Genomic DNA, 17736 nt, shown 5'->3' with positions numbered 1-17736 from the left:
GCAGTGTGCTTGTAATTCAGTGCAATTCATTTGTGTTTTGTCCAGCTTAGACTTTGTTTGGATTTTTCAGTCATGCTGGATTCTCAGGAGTTGCAGATATACTTGCTATGTCTTTAGTTAGATGTAGTATATTTGTATTTTCTACTGTGGATATTTTTAGGATTTTAATACTGACCGCTTAGAATTCTGTCCTATCCTTTTCTATTTAGCTAGAAGTGCCTCTTTTGCTAAATTCTGTTTTTCTGCCTGCGTGTGTCTTTCCTCTTATACTCACAGTCAATATTTGTGGGGGGCTGCCTATCCTTTGGGGGCTCTGCTCTGAGGCAAGATAGAATTCCCATTTCCACCTATAGGGGTATTTAGTCCTCCGGCTGTGTCGAGGTGTCTAGGACGGGTCAGGCACACCCCACGGCTACTTCTAGTTGCGGTGTCAGTTTAGGGTTCGCGGTCAGTACAGATACCACTTACTCCTGAGAAAGTCTCTCATGCGGCTCCTAGGTCACTGGATCATAACAGTACAACTGGCCAACAATGAGTTAAATGCATCTCAGAAGAAGGGAAGAAAGGTGTTGAGCCATTTTTTTTTCTGTAGCCTGTTTTTTCTTTCCTTCCCTCTTTTCCTCTGGGTGACTGAGGAGAATTGTTCTAGCATGGATGTTCAGGGATTAGTTTCTGGTGTAGACCAGCTTGCTGCTAGAGTACAGGGTATTTTGGATTATATTGTTCAGAATCCGCTTTTAGAGCCTAGGATTCCTACTCCTGATTTGTTTTTTGGGGACAGGTCCAAATTTTTGAGTTTTAAAAACAACTGTAAACTGTTTTTTGCTCTGAAACCTTGTTCCTCTGGTGATCCCATTCAGCAGGTTAAAATTGTAATTTCCCTGTTGCGTGGCGACCCTCAGGATTGGGCATTTTCATTGGAATCTGGGAATCCGGCCTTGCTTAATGTAGATGCCTTTTTTCAGGCTCTAGGATTATTATATGATGAACCAAATTCTGTGGATCAAGCGGAAAAGACCTTGTTGGCCCTGTCTCAGGGTCAAGAAGCGGCAGAATTGTATTGTCAGAAATTTAGAAAATGGTCTGTGCTGACTAAATGGAATGATGAAGCTTTGGCTGCAATTTTCAGAAAGGGTCTTTCTGAATCTGTTAAAGATGTTATGGTGGGGTTTCCCAGGCCTGTTGGTCTGAGTGATTCTATGTCTCTGGCCATTCAGATTGATCGGCGCTTGCGGGAGCGCAGAACTGTGCGCGCTGTGGCGTTGTCCTCAGAGCAGATGCCTGAGCCTATGCAGTGTGATAGGATTCTGTCTAGAACGGAACAACAAGGATTCAGACGTCAGAATAGGTTGTGCTTTTATTGTGGCGATGCTTCTCATGTCATTTCAGTCTGCCCTAAGCGTACAAAGAGAATCGCTAGTTCAGTTACCATCAGTACTGTACAACCTAAATTTCTGTTATCTGTGACCTTGATCTGCTCATTGTCGTCATTTTCTGTCATGGCGTTTGTGGATTCAGGCGCCGCTTTGAATCTAATGGACTTTGAATTTGCCAGGCGTTGTGGTTTCCCCTTGCAGTCTTTGCAGAACCCTATTCCTTTAAGAAGCATTGATGCTACACCTTTGGCTAAAAATAAACCCCAGTTTTGGACACAGGTGACCATGTGCATGGCGCCAGCCCATCAGGAAGATTGTCGTTTTCTGGTGTTGCATAATTTGCATGATGCTATTGTGCTGGGTTTTCCATGGTTGCAGATACATAATCCTGTGTTGGATTGGAAGTCTATGTCTGTGACTAGTTGGGGTTGTCAGGGGGTTCATAGTGACGTTCCTTTGATGTCAATCTCCTCTTCCACCTCTTCTGAGGTTTCAGAGTTTTTGTCTGATTTTCAGGATGTATTCGATGACCCCAAGTCCAGTTCCCTTCCACCGCATAGGGACTGTGATTGTGCTATTGACTTGATTCCAGGCTGTAAGTTTCCCAAGGGCCGACTTTTCAACCTGTCTGTGCCGGAACATACCACCATGCGGAGTTATGTTAAGGAGTCTTTGGAGAAGGGGCATATTCGGCCATCTTCTTCACCGTTGGGAGCGGGATTTTTTTTTGTTGCTAAGAAGGATGGCTCCTTGAGACCCTGTATTGATTATCGCCTCTTGAATAAGATCACGGTCAAGTTTCAATACCCTTTGCCTTTGCTTTCCGATTTGTTTGCCAGGATTAAGGGGGCTAGTTGGTTTACTAAGATTGACCTTTGGGGGGCATATAATCTTGTTCGTATTAAGCAGGGTGATGAATGGAAAACTGCGTTTAATACGCCCGAAGGCCATTTTGAATACCTTGTGATGCCATTCGGACTCTCTAATGCTCCATCTGTTTTTCAGTCCTTCATGCATGATATTTTCCGGAATTATCTTGATAAATTCATGATTGTATATTTGGATGACATCTTGATTTTTTTCCGATGATTGGGAGTCTCATTTGAAACAGGTCAGGATGGTATTTCAGATCCTTCGTGATAATGCTTTGTTTGTGAAGGGGTCTAAGTGTCTCTTTGGAGTGCAGAAGGTTTCTTTTTTGGGCTTCATTTTTTCTCCCTCATCTATAGAGATGGATCCGGTTAAGGTTCAGGCCATTCATGATTGGATTCAGCCCACATCCGTGAAGAGACTTCAGAAATTTTTGGGCTTTGCTAATTTTTATCGCCGTTTCATTGCTAATTTCTCCAGTGTGGTTAAACCCCTGACCGATTTGACGAAGAAAGGCGCTGATGTAACGAATTGGTCCTCTGTGGCTGTCTCTGCCTTTCAGGAGCTTAAACGCCCATTTACTTCTGCCCCGGTGTTGCGTCAGCCGGATGTTTCTCTTCCGTTTCAGGTTGAGGTTGACGCTTCTGAGATTGGAGCAGGGGCCGTTTTGTCCCAGACGGATCCTGTTGGTTCCTTGATGAAACCGTGTGCCTTCCTTTCCCGTAAGTTTTCGCCTACTGAACGCAATTATGATGTCGGCAATCGGGAGTTGTTGGCTATGAAGTGGGCGTTTGAGGAATGGCGACATTGGCTTGAGGGAGCCAAGCACCGTATTGTGGTCTTGACCGATCATAAAAATCTAATTTACCTCGAGTCTGCCAAACGGCTGAATCCTAGACAGGCTCGATAGTCCTTGTTTTTCTCCCGTTTTGATTTCGTGGTCTCGTATCTTCCGGGTTCTAAGAATATTAAGGCTGATGCCCTCTCTAGGAGTTTTTTGCCTGATTCTCCTGAGGTACTGGAACCGGGCGGCATTCTGAAGGAAGGGGTGGTCCTTTCTGCCATTTCTCCTGATTTGCGACGGGTTCTGCAGGAATTTCAGGCTGACAAACCTGACCGCTGTCCAGTGGGCAAACTGTTTGTTCCTGATAGATGGACTAGTAGAGTGATTTCTGAGGTTCATTGTTCTGTGTTGGCTGGCCATCCTGGTATTTTTGGTACCAGAGATTTGGTTGGTAGGTCCTTTTGGTGGCCTTCTTTGTCGCGTGATGTGCGTTCTTTTGTGCAGTCCTGTGGGACTTGTGCGCGGCCAAGCCTTGTTGTTCCTGTGCTAGTGGGTTGCTTTTGCCTTTGCCGGTCCCTGAGAGGCCCTGGATGCATATTTCTATGGATTTTATTTCAGATCTTCCGGTTTCCCAGAGGATGTCGGTTATCTGGGTGGTTTGTGACCGGTTCTCTAAGATGGTTCATTTGGTGCCTTAGCTTAAATTGCCTTCCTCTTCTGATTTGGTTCCGTTGTTTTTCCAGCATGTGGTTTGTTTGCATGGTATTCCGGAGAATATTGTGTCCGACAGAGGTTCCCAGTTTGTTTCTAGGTTTTGTCGGGCCTTTTGTGCTAGGCTGGGCATTGATTTGTCTTTTTCTTCCGCATTTCATCCGCAGACAAATGGCCAGACCGAGCAAACTAATCAGACTTTGGAAACTTATTTGAGATGCTTTGTGTCTGCTGATCAGGATGATTGGGTGGCTTTCTTGCCATTGGCCGAGTTCGCCCTTAATAATCGGGCTAGTTCTGCTACCTTGGTTTCGCCCTTCTTTTGTAATTTTGGTTTTCATCCTCGTTTTTCTTCGGGGCAGGTTGAGCCTTCTGATTGTCCTGGTGTAGATTCTGTGGTTGACAGGTTGCAGCAGATTTGGGCTCATGTGGTGGACAATTTGGTGTTGTCTCAGGAGGAGGCTCAATGTTTTGCTAACCGTCGTCGGTGTGTTGGTTCCCGGCTTCGGGTTGGGGATTTGGTCTGGTTGTCTTCCCGTCATGTTCCTATGAAGGTTTCTTCCCCTAAGTTTAAGCCTCGGTTTATTGGTCCTTATAGGATTTCTGAGATCATCAATCCGGTGTCTTTTCGTTTGGCCCTTCCGGCTTCTTTTGCCATCCATAATGTTTTCCATAGATCTTTATTGCGGAAATATGTGGAGTATGTGGTTGAGAAGATTTTGGATTCTCGCCTTTCGAGGCGGAGGCTTCAGTACCTTGTCAAATGGAAGGGTTATGGCCAGGAGGATAATTCTTGGGTTTTTGCCTCTGATGTCCATGCTGCCGATTTGGTCCGTGCCTTTCATCTGGCTCGTCCTGATCGGCCTGGGGGCTCTGGTGAGGGTTCGGTGCCCCCTCCTCAAGGGGGGTACTGTTGTGAATTCTGTTCTTGGGTTCCCTCCGGTGGTTGTTGGTGGTACTGCAGCTGTCCCTGGCTTGCAATCCTGGTCAGGTGTCCTTGCTGATTGCAGGCCTGACTGGGGTATTTAGGGCTGCTGGATTCATTAGTCAGTGCCAGTTGTCCATTGTTCTTGGAGGGATTGCTTCTCTCTCTGGTTCCTCATGCTCTGCTGCCAATTCAGCTAAGATAAGTGTCTGGTTTTTTGTCTCTGTGCACACATGCAGTGTGCTTGTAATTCAGTGCAATTCATTTGTGTTTTGTCCAGCTTAGAATTTGTTTGGATTTTTCAGTCATGCTGGATTCTCAGGAGTTGCAAATATACTTGCTATGTCTTTAGTTAGATGTAGTATATTTGTATTTTCTGCTGTGGATATTTTTAGGATTTTAATACTGACCGCTTAGAATTCTGTCCTATCCTTTTCTATTTAGCTGGAAGTGCCTCTTTTGCTAAATTCTGTTTTTCTGACTGCGTGTGTCTTTCCTCTTATACTCACAGTCAATATTTGTGGGGGGCTGCCTATCCTTTGGGGGCTCTGCTCTGAGGCAAGATAGAATTCCCATTTCCACAAATAGGGGTATTTAGTCCTCCGGCTGTGTCGAGGTGTCTAGGACGGGTCAGGCACACCCCACGGCTACTTCTAGTTGCGGTGTCAGTTTAGGGTTCGCGGTCAGTACAGATACCACTTACTCCTGAGAAAGTCTCTCATGCGGCTCCTAGGTCACCGGATCATAACAGCACAGCCCACACAGTAGTATATACAGCACAGCCCACACAGTAGTATGAACGCCGGTATAGTTGAATGCGGTGGCTGCACTGGTGGGGGGGGGAGTGCAGAAGCCCACAACTGGCACCAGCCCTTCTGGCATTTGCCAGAAGTGCCCGATGCGGCGGTTCCCACACTGTCATCTGTGTAAAGGTACCGTCACATTAAGCGACGCTGCAGCGATAACGACAACGATGCCGATCGCTGCAGCGTCGCTGTTTGATCGCTGGAGAGCTGTCACACAGACCGCTCTCCAGCGATCAACGATGCCGAGGTCCCCTGGTAACCAGGGTAAACATCGGGTAACTAAGCGCAGGGCCGCGCTTAGTAACCCGATGTTTACCCTGGTTACCAGCGTAAAATGTAAAAAAAACAAACAGCACATACTTACATTCACGTCCCCCTGCGTCCACTTCCTGACTGACTGAGCGCCGTACAGTGAGAGCAGAGCGGTGACGTCACCGCTGTGCTGCTTTCACTTTCACTTTGCGGCGCTGAGTCAGAGGAGGAAGCAGACTGCAGGGGACGCAATGTGAGTATGTGCTGTTTGTTTTTTTTACATTTTACGCTGGTAACCAGGGTAAACATCGGGTTACTAAGCGCGGCCCCGCGCTTAGTTACCCGATGTTTACCCTGGTTACCAGTGTAAAATATCGCTGGTATCGTTGCATTTGGTGTCAAACACAACGATACACGCCGGTCTGACGACCAAATAAAGTTCTGGACTTTATTCAGCGACCAGCGACATCACAGCAGGATCCTGATCGCTGCTGCGTGTCAAACTAAACGATATCGCTAGCGAGGACGCTGCAACGTCACGGATCGCTAGCGATATCGTTATAAAGTCGTTTAGTGTGACGGTACCTTAACAGCGGTGGAAACACTATCTCTGATCGGCTGTAACCTTACTGACGCTACTGTTGGTCACAGTCCAGTGGTTCCCACACTGTCAGAGAGGACAATGTGTGAGCCAGCAGCTGTGATTGGTGGTGAAAATGTTACCACCGGTCAGGTGTCGGCTGATGAATACTACTGTCATCAGTGTACACCTAGTCTCGCTAATAGCAGCGAGAGCAGGTGACACTAATAAGAGTTTTAATCCAGTCGGTGCCTGTGCATAGTAAGAAAGATATCAGTGTGATATATGCACTAATATATCACACTGATATCTTTCTTACTATGCACAGGCACAGCAAGTGCATTACTTGTGTAGCTTAGTGTACATTTATGAAAGAAAGAGAAAAAGAAAGAAAGAAAAGGCATGGGGTCCACATTATTTTTAATACCTCACTGAGGGAAACCAGACAGCTGGGGGCTGGTGTTATTTTTCTGAGCCGGGGAAATAAACATGGAGCTTCCCGGGCTATTAATATTAGCTCACAGCTGTCTACATAGCGTTTGCTGGCTATTAAAAAGGAGGGACCTCTCCAAAAAATGACTTTGGATCACCTCTATTTTTAATAACCAGTAAAAGTTAGGTAGACAGCTGTGCACTGATATTAATTGGCTGGGAAGGTCCATGGATATTGGCCCCTACCAGACTAATAACACCAGCCCTCAGCTTCCCCAGAAATGGCGCATCCATTAGATGAGACAATTCTGGTGCTTAGCCTCTGCTCTTTCCGCTTGCCCCGGTGCATTGGGTAATAGTTTGGGGGTTCATGTTAGCTGTTTTATGTCCGCTGACATCACGCCCAGGGGTTAACCCCTTAATCCCGTATGACGTACTATCCCGTCAAGGTGACCTGGGACTTAATTCCCGGTGACGGGATAGTACGTCATACGCGATCGGCCGCGCTCACGGGGGGAGCACGGCCGATCGCGGCCGGGTGTCAGCTGATGTCAGCTGACATCCGGCACTATGTGCCAGGAGCGGTCATGGACCGCCCCCGGCACATTAACCCCCGGCACACCGCGATCAAACATGATCGCAGTGTACCGGCGGTATAAGGAAGCATCGCGCAGGGAGGGGGCTCCCTGCGGGCTTCCCTGAGACCCCCGGAGCAACGCGATGTGATCACGTTGCTCTGAGGGTCTCCTACCTTCTTCCTCCCTGCAGGTCCCGGATCCAAGATGGCCGCGGCATCCGGGTCCTGCAGGGAGAAAGGTGGCTTACCGAGCGCCTGCTCAGAGCAGACGCTGGTAAGCCTGCACCGATGTAAGTGAGATCAGTGATCTGATAAAGTGCAGTGCACACTATCAGATCATCGATCTGTGATGTCCCCCCCTGGGACAAAGTAAAAAAGTTAAAAAAAAAAATTTCCACATGTGTAAAAAAAAAAAAAAAAAAATCCTAAATAAATAATTAAAAAAAATATAAAAATTATTTCCATAAATACATTTCTTTATCTAAATAAAAAAAACAAAACAATAAAAGTACACATATTTAGTATCGCCGCGTCCGTAACGACCCAACCTATAAAACTGCCCCACTAGTTAACCCCTTCAGTAAACACCGTAAGAGAAAAAAAAAAAAAACGAGGCAAAAAACAACGCTTTATTACCATACCGCCGAACAAAAAGAGGAATAACACGCGATCAAAAAGACTGATATAAATAATCATGGTACCGCTGAAAATGTCATCTTGTCCCGCAAAAAACGAGCCACCATATAGCATCATCAGCAAAAAAATAAAAAAGTTATAGTCCTGAGAATAAAGCGATACCAAAATAATTATTTTTTCTATAAAATAGTTTTTATCGTATAAAAGCGCCAAAACATAAAAAAATGATATAAATGAGGTATCGCTGTAATCGTACTGACCCGTCGAATAAAACTGCTTTATCAATTTTACCAAACGCAGAACGGTATAAACGCCTCTCCCAAAAGAAATTCATGAATAGCAGGTTTTTGGTCATTCTGCCTCACAAAAATCGGAATAAAAAGTGATCAAAAACGGTCACGTGTCCGAAAATGTTACCAATAAAAACGTCAACTCGTCCCGCAAAAAACAAGACCTCACATGACTCTGTGGAGCAAAATGTGGAAAAATTATAGGTCTCAAAATGTGGAGACGCAAAAACTTTTTTGCTATAAAAAGCGTCGCTGGTTTCACACTTGCGTTTTTGTCTGCAGCGTTTTTTGCACAAAAAAACACATGCGTTTTTTCCCTATATTTAACATTGAAAACGCATGCTTTTTTGTACGCGTTTGGTCGCGTTTTCAAACGCATGCGTTTTTTTTCTGCATGTGTTCATTTTCAGAAATACAGCCTGCAGTATTTTCTTGCGTTTTTAAGCACATGCGTTTGCGTTAAAAACGCATGCGTTTTTATCGAAAAAAAACAGAAAACACACTGAAAAGCCACCCACCACCATCAAGGTGATAAAGGGATCCAAACCCTAACCCTAACTCTACCCCTAACCTCACCCCTAACCGTTTAATGAACATTTTCTGACAGTCATAGTGCCACGTATTTCATTGCCACGTATTTCAGTGCCACGTATTTCAGTGCCACGTATTTCATTGCCACGTATTTCAGTGCCACATATTTTAGTGCCACGTATTTAAGTACCACGTATTTCAGTGCCACGTATTTCAGTGCCAAGTATTTCAGTGCCACATATTTCAGTGCCACGTATCACGTATTTCAGTGCCACGTGTTTCAGTGCCACGTATTTCAGTGCCACGTATTTCAGTGCCACGTATCACGTAGTTCAGTGCCACGTATTTCAGTGCCACGTATTTCAGTGCCACGTATTTCAGTGCCACGTATTTCAGTGCCACGTATTTCAGTGCCACGTATCACGTATTTCAGTGCCACGTATTTCAGTGCCACGTATTTCAGTGCCACGTATTTCAGTGTCACGTATTTCAGTCACGTTTAGGGTTAGGGGTAGGGTTAGGGTTAGGGCTAGGGTTGGAGGTAAAGTTAGGGTTAGGGTTGGGGCTAAAGTTAGGGTTGGGGCTAAAGTTAGGGTTAGGGTTTGGATTACATTTACGGTTTGGATTAGGGTTGGGATTAGAATTATGGGTGTGTCAGGGCTAGGGGTGTGGTTAGGGTTACCGTTGGGATTAGGGCTAGGGGTCTGTTTGGATTAGGGTTTCAGGTAGAATTGGGAAGTTTCCACTGTCCAGGCACATCAGGGGCTCTCCAAACGGGACATGGCGTCCAATCTCAATTCCAGCCAATTCTGCGTTGAAAAAGTAAAACAGTGCTCCTTCCCTTCCGAGCTCTCCCGTGCGCCCAAAAAGGGGTTTACCCCAACATATGGGTTATCAGCGTACTCGGGACAAATTGAACAACAACTTCTGGGGTCCAAGTTCTCTTGTTATCCTTGGGAAAATAAAAATTTGGGGGGCTAAAAATCATTTTTGTGGGAAAAAAAAGATGTTTTATTTTCACGGCTCTGCGTTATAAACTGTAGTGAAACACTTGGGGGTTCAAAGTTCTCACAACACATCTAGATAAGTTCCTTGGGAGGTCTAGTTTCCAATATGGGGTCACTTGTGGTGGGTTTGTACTGTTTGGGTACATCAGGGGCTCTGCAAATGCACGTGACGCCTGCAGACCAATCCATTTAAGGCTGCATTCCAAATGGTGCTCCTTCCCTTCCGAGCTCTGTCATGCGCCCAAACAGTGGTTCCCCCCCACATATGGGGTATCAGCGTACTCAGGACAAATTGGACAACAACTTTTGGGGTCTAATTTATCCTGATACCCTTGTGAAAATACAAAACTGGGGGCTAAAAAATCATTTTTGTGAAAAAAAAAAAAGAATTTTTATTTTCACGGCTTTGCGCTATACACTTTAGTGAAACACTTAGGGGTTCAAAGTTCTCAAAACACATCTAGATAAGTTCCTTGGGAAGTCTAGTTTCCAATATGGGGTCACTTGTGGGGGGTTTGTACTGTTTGGGTACATCAGGGGCTCTGTAAATGCAACGTGACGGCTGCTGACCAATCCATTTAAGTCTGCATTCCAAATGGCGCTCCTTCCCTTTCGAGCTCTGTCATGCGCCCAAACAGTGGTTCCCCCCACATATGGGGTATCAGCGTACTCAGGACAAATTGGAAAAAAAATTTTGGGGTCCAATTTATTCTGTTACCCTTGTAAAAATACAAAGCTGGGGGCTAAAAAATCATTTTTGAGAAAAAAAAAAAAAATTATTTTCACGGCTCTGCGTTATAATCTGTAGTGAAACACTTGGGGGTTCAAAGCTCTCAAAACACATCTAGATAAGTTCCTTAGGGGGTTTACTTTCCAAAATGGTGTCACTTGTGGGGGGTTTCAATGTTTAGGCACATCAGGGGCTCTCCAAACACAACATGGCGTCCCATCTCAATTCCAGTCAATTTTGCATTGAAAAGTCAAATGGCGCTCCTTCCCTTCCAAGCTCTGCCATGCGCCCAAACAATGGTTTACACCCACATATGGGGTATCAGCGTACTCAGGACAAATTGCACAACATTTTTTGGGGTCCAATTTCTTCTCTTACCCTTGGGAAAATAAAAAATTGGGGGCGAAAAGATCATTTTTGTGAAAAAATATGATTTTTTATTTTTACGGCTCTGCATTATAAACTTCTGTGAAGCACTTGGTGGGTCAAAGTGCTCACCACACATCTAGATAAGTTCCTTAGGGGGTCTACTTTCCAAAATGGTGTCACTTGTAGGGAGTTTCAATGTTTAGGCACATCAGGGGCTCTCCAAACGCAACATGGCGTCCCATCTCAATTCCAGTCAATTTTGCATTGAAAAGTCAAATGGCGCTCCTTCCCTTCCAAGCTCTGCCATGCGCCCAAACAATGGTTTACACCCACATATGGGGTATCAGCGTACTCGGGACAAATTGCACAACATTTTTTGGGGTCCAATTTCTTCTCTTACCCTTGGGAAAATAAAAAATTGGGGACGAAAAGATCATTTTTGTGAAAAAATATGATTTTTTATTTTTACGGCTCTGCATTATAAACTTCTGTGAAGCACTTGGTGGGTCAAAGTGCTCACCACACATCTAGATAAGTTCCTTAGGGGGTCTACTTTCCAAAATGGTGTCACTTGTAGGGAGTTTCAATGTTTAGGCACATCAGGGGCTCTCCAAACGCAACATGGCGTCCCATCTCAATTCCAGTCAATTTTGCATTGAAAAGTCAAATGGCGCTCCTTCCCTTCCAAGCTCTGCCATGCGCCCAAACAATGGTTTACACCCACATATGGGGTATCAGCGTACTCAGGACAAATTGCACAACATTTTTTGGGGTCCAATTTCTTCTCTTACCCTTGGGAAAATAAAAAATTGGGGGCGAAAAGATCATTTTTGTGAAAAAATATGATTTTTTATTTTTACGGCTCTGAATTATAAACTTCTGTGAAGCACTTGGTGGGTCAAAGTGCTCACCACACATCTAGATAAGTTCCTTAGGGGGTCTACTTTCCAAAATGGTGTCAATTGTAGGGGGTTTCAGTGTTTAGGCACATCAGGGGCTCTCCAAACGCAACATGGCGTCTCATCTCAATTCCAGTCAATTTTGCATTGAAAAGTCAAATGGCGCTCCTTCCCTTCCAAGCTCTGCTATGTGCCCAAACAATGGTTTACACCCACATATGGGGTATCAGCGTACTCAGGACAAATTGCACAACATTTTTTGGGGTCCAATTTCTTCTCTTACCCTTGGGAAAATAAAAAATTGGGGGCGAAAAGATAATTTTTGTGAAAAAATATGATTTTTTATTTTTACGACTCTGCATTATAAACTTCTGTGAAGCACTTGGTGGGTCAAAGTGCTCACCACACATCTAGATAAGTTCCTTAGGGGGTCTACTTTCCAAAATGGTGTCACTTGTAGGGGGTTTCAATGTTTAGGCACATCAGGGGCTCTCCAAACGCAACATGGCGTCCCATCTCAATTCCAGTCAATTTTGCATTGAAAAGTCAAATGGCGCTCCTTTCCTTCCGAGCTCTGCCATGTGCCCAAACAGTGGTTTACCCCCACATATGGGGTATCAGCGTACTCAGGACAAATTGTACAACAACTTTGGGGTCCATTTTCTCCTGTTACCCTTGGTAAAATAAAACAAATTGGAGCTGAAATAAATTTTGTGTGAAAAAAAGTTAAATGTTCATTTTTATTTAAACATTCCAAAAATTCCTGTGAAACACCTGAAGGGTTAATAAACTTCTTGAATGTGGTTTTGAGCACCTTGAGGGGTGCAGTTTTTAGAATGGTGTCACACTTGGGTATTTTCTATCATATAGACCCCTCAAAATGACTTCAAATGAGATGTGGTCCCTAAAAAAAAATGGTGTTGTAAAAATGAGAAATTGCTGGTCAACTTTTAACCCTTATAACTCCGTCACAAAAAAAAATTTTGGTTCCAAAATTGTACTGATGTAAAGTAGACATGTGGGAAATGTTACTTATTAAGTATTTTGTGTGACATATGTCTGTGATTTAAGGGCATAAAAATTCAAAGTTGGAAAATTGCGCAATTTTCAAAATTTTCGCCAAATTTCCATTTTTTTCACAAATAAACGCAAGTTATATCGAATAAATTTTATTACTAACATGAAGTACAATATGTCACGAGAAAACAATGTCAGAATCGCCAAGATCCGTCAAAGCGTTCCAGAGTTATAGCCTCATAAAGGGACAGTGGTCAGAATTGTAAAAATTGGCCCGGTCATTAACGTGCAAACCACCCTCGGGGCTTAAGGGGTTAATAATAGGGAGGTGTCTATCAGATGCCCCCATAACTAACCTCATAGGCAAAAGTTAAAAAAACATAGTGAGAGAAAAGTCCTTTAATTGAAAAAAACATTCCTCTCATTTACCCATTTATTAACCTAAAAAAATGGTCAAAGTAATCCTCACCTGTCCGCCGTAAATCCATAATAAACGGGTCCCACGACGACCCTTTACTCTGCTACATCCAGCGTATGGAGCTCAATACATTGGAGCAACAGCAACTGAGGTGACATCAGAAAGATTATATCCGCTCACAGCAGCAGGTTCTCACAAGGCAGCGCCACTGTGAACTGAGATAACCTTACTGAGGTCACCGCTCGCAGTGTGAAATTTCTCACGCTGCAAGCACTGATGTCAGTAAGGTTACCTCAATTCATCTGCTATGAACTGCAATAACTTTACTGATGTCAGCGCTCATCGCAGCAGCAGGATTCACATGCTACTGTTAGTGTGTTCCGGACGCAGTGCTGAGCGGTCGCATTACTGATGTCACTGCTCAGCACTGCATCTGGATGTAGCAGTCAGGGATCATCGTGGGACCTCATCATTATAAATTAATGGCAGACAGGTGAAGATTACTTTGATTTTTATTTTTAATTTTACCTTAATAAATCAGAGAGTCAGAGAGTGTTTTGTTCAATTAAAGGACTTTTCTCTGTGTCTGTCTTTCTTAATTTGTAACTACAGGTTCAGTTCTGGGCTTGATGTCAGCTGACATTACAAAGCTGACATCAGTCCCAAAACTATTACCCTGCTTGCCAACACACCAGGGCAAGCAGGAAGAGCCAAAGTTAAGTGCCAGAATTGATGCATCTGATGGATGCGCTATTTCTAGGGCAGCTAAGGTTTGGTCTTATTAGTCACTGCAACGTGCTGGTCACTACAAAGACAATTTTTAATTTTCACTCAGCAACATCCACTGCTGCTAGAAAACACCCATGAAGACAAAATTGTCACTACACCTGTACATAAATTTGCAAAGGGGTATAATATCCAAAATGGGGTCACTTGTAAGGAATTCTACTCTTCTAGCACTTAAGGGCTGTGTATATGGAGTCTGCAAACTATTCTAGGAAATTTGCGCTTCAGCAGCGAAATAGCGCTCTGTCCCTCCCGAGTCTCGCAGTGTGGCTAAGCAGTACTGTACAGCCACATATGGGGCATTTCTACATTCAAAAGAAATTGTGAGACAAACTTTAGTGTTATTTTTACACATTTGTCCATGTGAAAATGTAAAATCTGGGGCTAAAACAAAAATTTGGTGGTAAAAATGTAATTATTTTTTCTTCACTGCCCAATGGTATAAAATTATGTGACCTCCCTGTGGTGTCAATATGATCACTGCACCCCTAGGGGAATTCAGAGGTATAGCTAGTAAAATGTGGTCTCTTATGGGGGGTTCTGCTTTTCTGGCTCCTCAGGGACTATAGCAATGTGGCACCCTCAAACCAGTCCAGCAAAATCTGAACTCCAAAATGGCAATTCTTCCTTTCTGAGCTTTGCACTGTGCTTCAAAAGTAGCTTTCAACTACATATGGGGTACAGTCATACTTGGGAGAAATTGCACAATATATTTTGGGGTCCATTTTTCCTGATATCCTTGTGAAAATGAAAAAAATCTGGGGAGCTAAAACAGCATTTTTGTGGGGAAAAATATTTTTTTTTTTATTTTTGCAGATCAACGTTGTAAAATTTTGTGACGCACCTGTGGGTTCAAGATACTTACCACACATCTAGATAAATTTCTTGAGGGGTCTAGTTTCCAAAATTGGGTCACTTGTGGTTTCTTTTACCTTTTTAGGCACTTCAGGGACACTCCAAACGCAATATGACACCTGCAGACTATTCCGTCAAAGACTCAATTCCAAAATGTCACCCCTTCTTTTCTGAGCCCTGCCATTCACCCAAATAGTAATTTTCCCCCACATATGGGGAATCTGTGAACCAACTGCAAATTTTAGGTTCCATTTTCTCTTGTTACCCTTGTAAAAATAAAAAATAGGGGCTAAAAAAGATTTTTGTAGGAAATTTTTTTTTTCAGTTTTACAGCTGTACGTTATAAACTTCTGTGAAGCACCTGGGGGTTGAAGGTGCTCACCACACATCTAGATACATTCCTTGAGGGGTCTAGGTTCCAAAATGGGGTAGATTGTGGGGTTTAGCACACAGTTGATGCAAGATCAGTGTGCAGCCCAGTTTTTTAACTGATTTTTTTTTCACTTGATTGGGCATATTTGATCCTCAGTTTGGACCAAAGTAAGACAAGTTTCTCTTTATTTTACTGACTGACTGGTTAATATGAGAAGCTTGAGAAATTGCCTTAGTTTTTTGTTTTGCATACAAAAAAAAAATTGAAGACACAGAGATGGTTAAAATGGGAATGTGACCAAATCTGGTCTAGCACACTATTGAAAATGTATATTTTTTGCATATGAGTGAAAAACTCTGATGTATAAATTCAATCTGACCCATTCATATGGCTGTGTTTTTAACAGACAGAGCACATGTGCACCATGGATGGAATGTGCCTGCTGGGTGTTGACATTACTGACCCACTCCTTGAATTGTATGAGTTTAGTGGTCCACGAAATAGTACATATGAAAACTGCCATAGGCTATAATGTGCCCATATGCTAACTTTAAGAACAATAAGAGTTGAAGCAATAGCAATACATATTTATATATATATATATATATATATATACACTCACTGGCCACTTTATTAGGTACACCTGTCCAACTTCTTGTTAACACTTAATTTCTAATCAGCCAATGACATGGCGGCAACTCAGTGCATTTAGGCATGTAGACATGGTCAAGACAATCTCATGCAGTTCAAACCGAGCATCAGTATGGGGAAGAAAGGTGATTTGAGTGCCTTTGAACGTGGCATGGTTGTTGGTGCCAGAAGGGCTGGTCTGAGTATTTCAGAAACTGCTGATCTACTGGGATTTTCACGCACAACCATCTCTAGGGTTTACAGAGAATGGTCCGAAAAAGAAAAAAAAATCCAGTGAGCGGCAGTTCTGTGGGCGGAAATGCCTTGTTGATGCCAGAGGTCAGAGGAGAATGGGCAGACTGGTTCGAGCTGATAGAAAGGCAACAGTGACTCAAATCGCCACCCGTTACAACCAAGGTAGGCCTAAGAGCATCTCTGAACGCACAGTGCGTCGAACTTTGAGGCAGATGGGCTACAGCAGCAGAAGACCACACCGGGTACCACTCCTTTCAGCTAACAACAGGAAACTGAGGCTACAATTTGTACAAGCTCATCGAAATTGGACAGTAGAAGATTGGAAAAACGTTGCTTGGTCTGATGAGTCTCGATTTCTGCTGCGACATTCGGATGGTAGGGTCAGAATTTGGCGTAAACAACATGAAAGCATGGATCCATCCTGCCTTGTATGGAGCATCTTTGGGATGTGCAGCCGACAAATCTGCGGCAACTGTGTGATGCCATCATGTCAATATGGACCAAAATCTCTGAGGAATGCTTCCAGCACCTTGTTGAATCTATGCCACGAAGAATTGAGGCAGTTCTGAAGGCAAAAGGGGTCCAACCCGTTACTAGCATGGTGTACCTAATAAAGTGACCGGTGAGTGTATATATATATATATATATATATATATATATATATGTGTATATATATATGTAATTAAATGTGGCTTAAATGTCCTTCAGCAACGGGAGTAGTTACCTGTAGACAGTTTCATGAATGTGAAAGTGTTTTAGAACATTTTCCATTGTATGTTTTCTCATCTATGTAATTAATTATATTTAATTGCTTGATGTATTTAGAAAATATGCGCAAAATTATTCAGACTCGAAGGCTTTAAATGTATCTTTAAAAAAAATAATCTATTGTCTGCTTAAAATGCTTTACATTTGCCGTGAGGCACAGGGAAATTACTCGTATTTTCATTTTCTCTTATTAGCAATTGTATAGTTAGTTGTTATAACAATTTTAAAAAGCATTATTGAATTAAAACAGGTTTGCAATTCTATGGTCAAAGTTTCTCATAAGGGGAACCAAATTAACATACATGCATTCTCCTATACGTCCTGATTATGCCTTCTGGCACACCGATTTAGCAGATTTAGCCACTCAGAGTGACCTCGTTACAGCCTGCTGTGTTTTAATTAGAAGTATAGCGCCCCAGCACTGCTGCCAACATGGCAAAGGGCTGTCCAAACCTTGGAATTGCATTTTCATGCCAAAAGTCCACAAATTATGTATATGTTTATTTAAAAGGGTTATCCAGAACTTTGCTTATTTTCACTATGGGGCTAAGAACTTACAGGCAAGTAGTTGCTATCTACCTGCTGTCACAAGTGTGTCACATTCTCCTGAGAAATCTGGGGTTAGGCGAACTTTACATGTTGTGAATCGCAGGTCTTCCATTTAGCCTTTGTTTCTGTTCCTCATATTAAATGGACTTTGTTTCCTTTGGGGCTGAAAAGGTTAACAACTCTTTGCATGCTGGTTAGAGACATGCAGCTCCATCTGACAGCTGCTCCTGACCTGCTCATTTCATCTATGTATAAAATCTGGCAGACCTTTTCATCCCCACCTGTGAAAGTTTACTTCCTGGCTTGCTGG

The sequence above is a fragment of the Ranitomeya variabilis genome, chromosome 6 (assembly GCF_051348905.1).
Source record: "Ranitomeya variabilis isolate aRanVar5 chromosome 6, aRanVar5.hap1, whole genome shotgun sequence".
Classification (NCBI taxonomy): domain Eukaryota; kingdom Metazoa; phylum Chordata; class Amphibia; order Anura; family Dendrobatidae; genus Ranitomeya; species Ranitomeya variabilis.
This window is presented reverse-complemented; position numbering follows the sequence as displayed.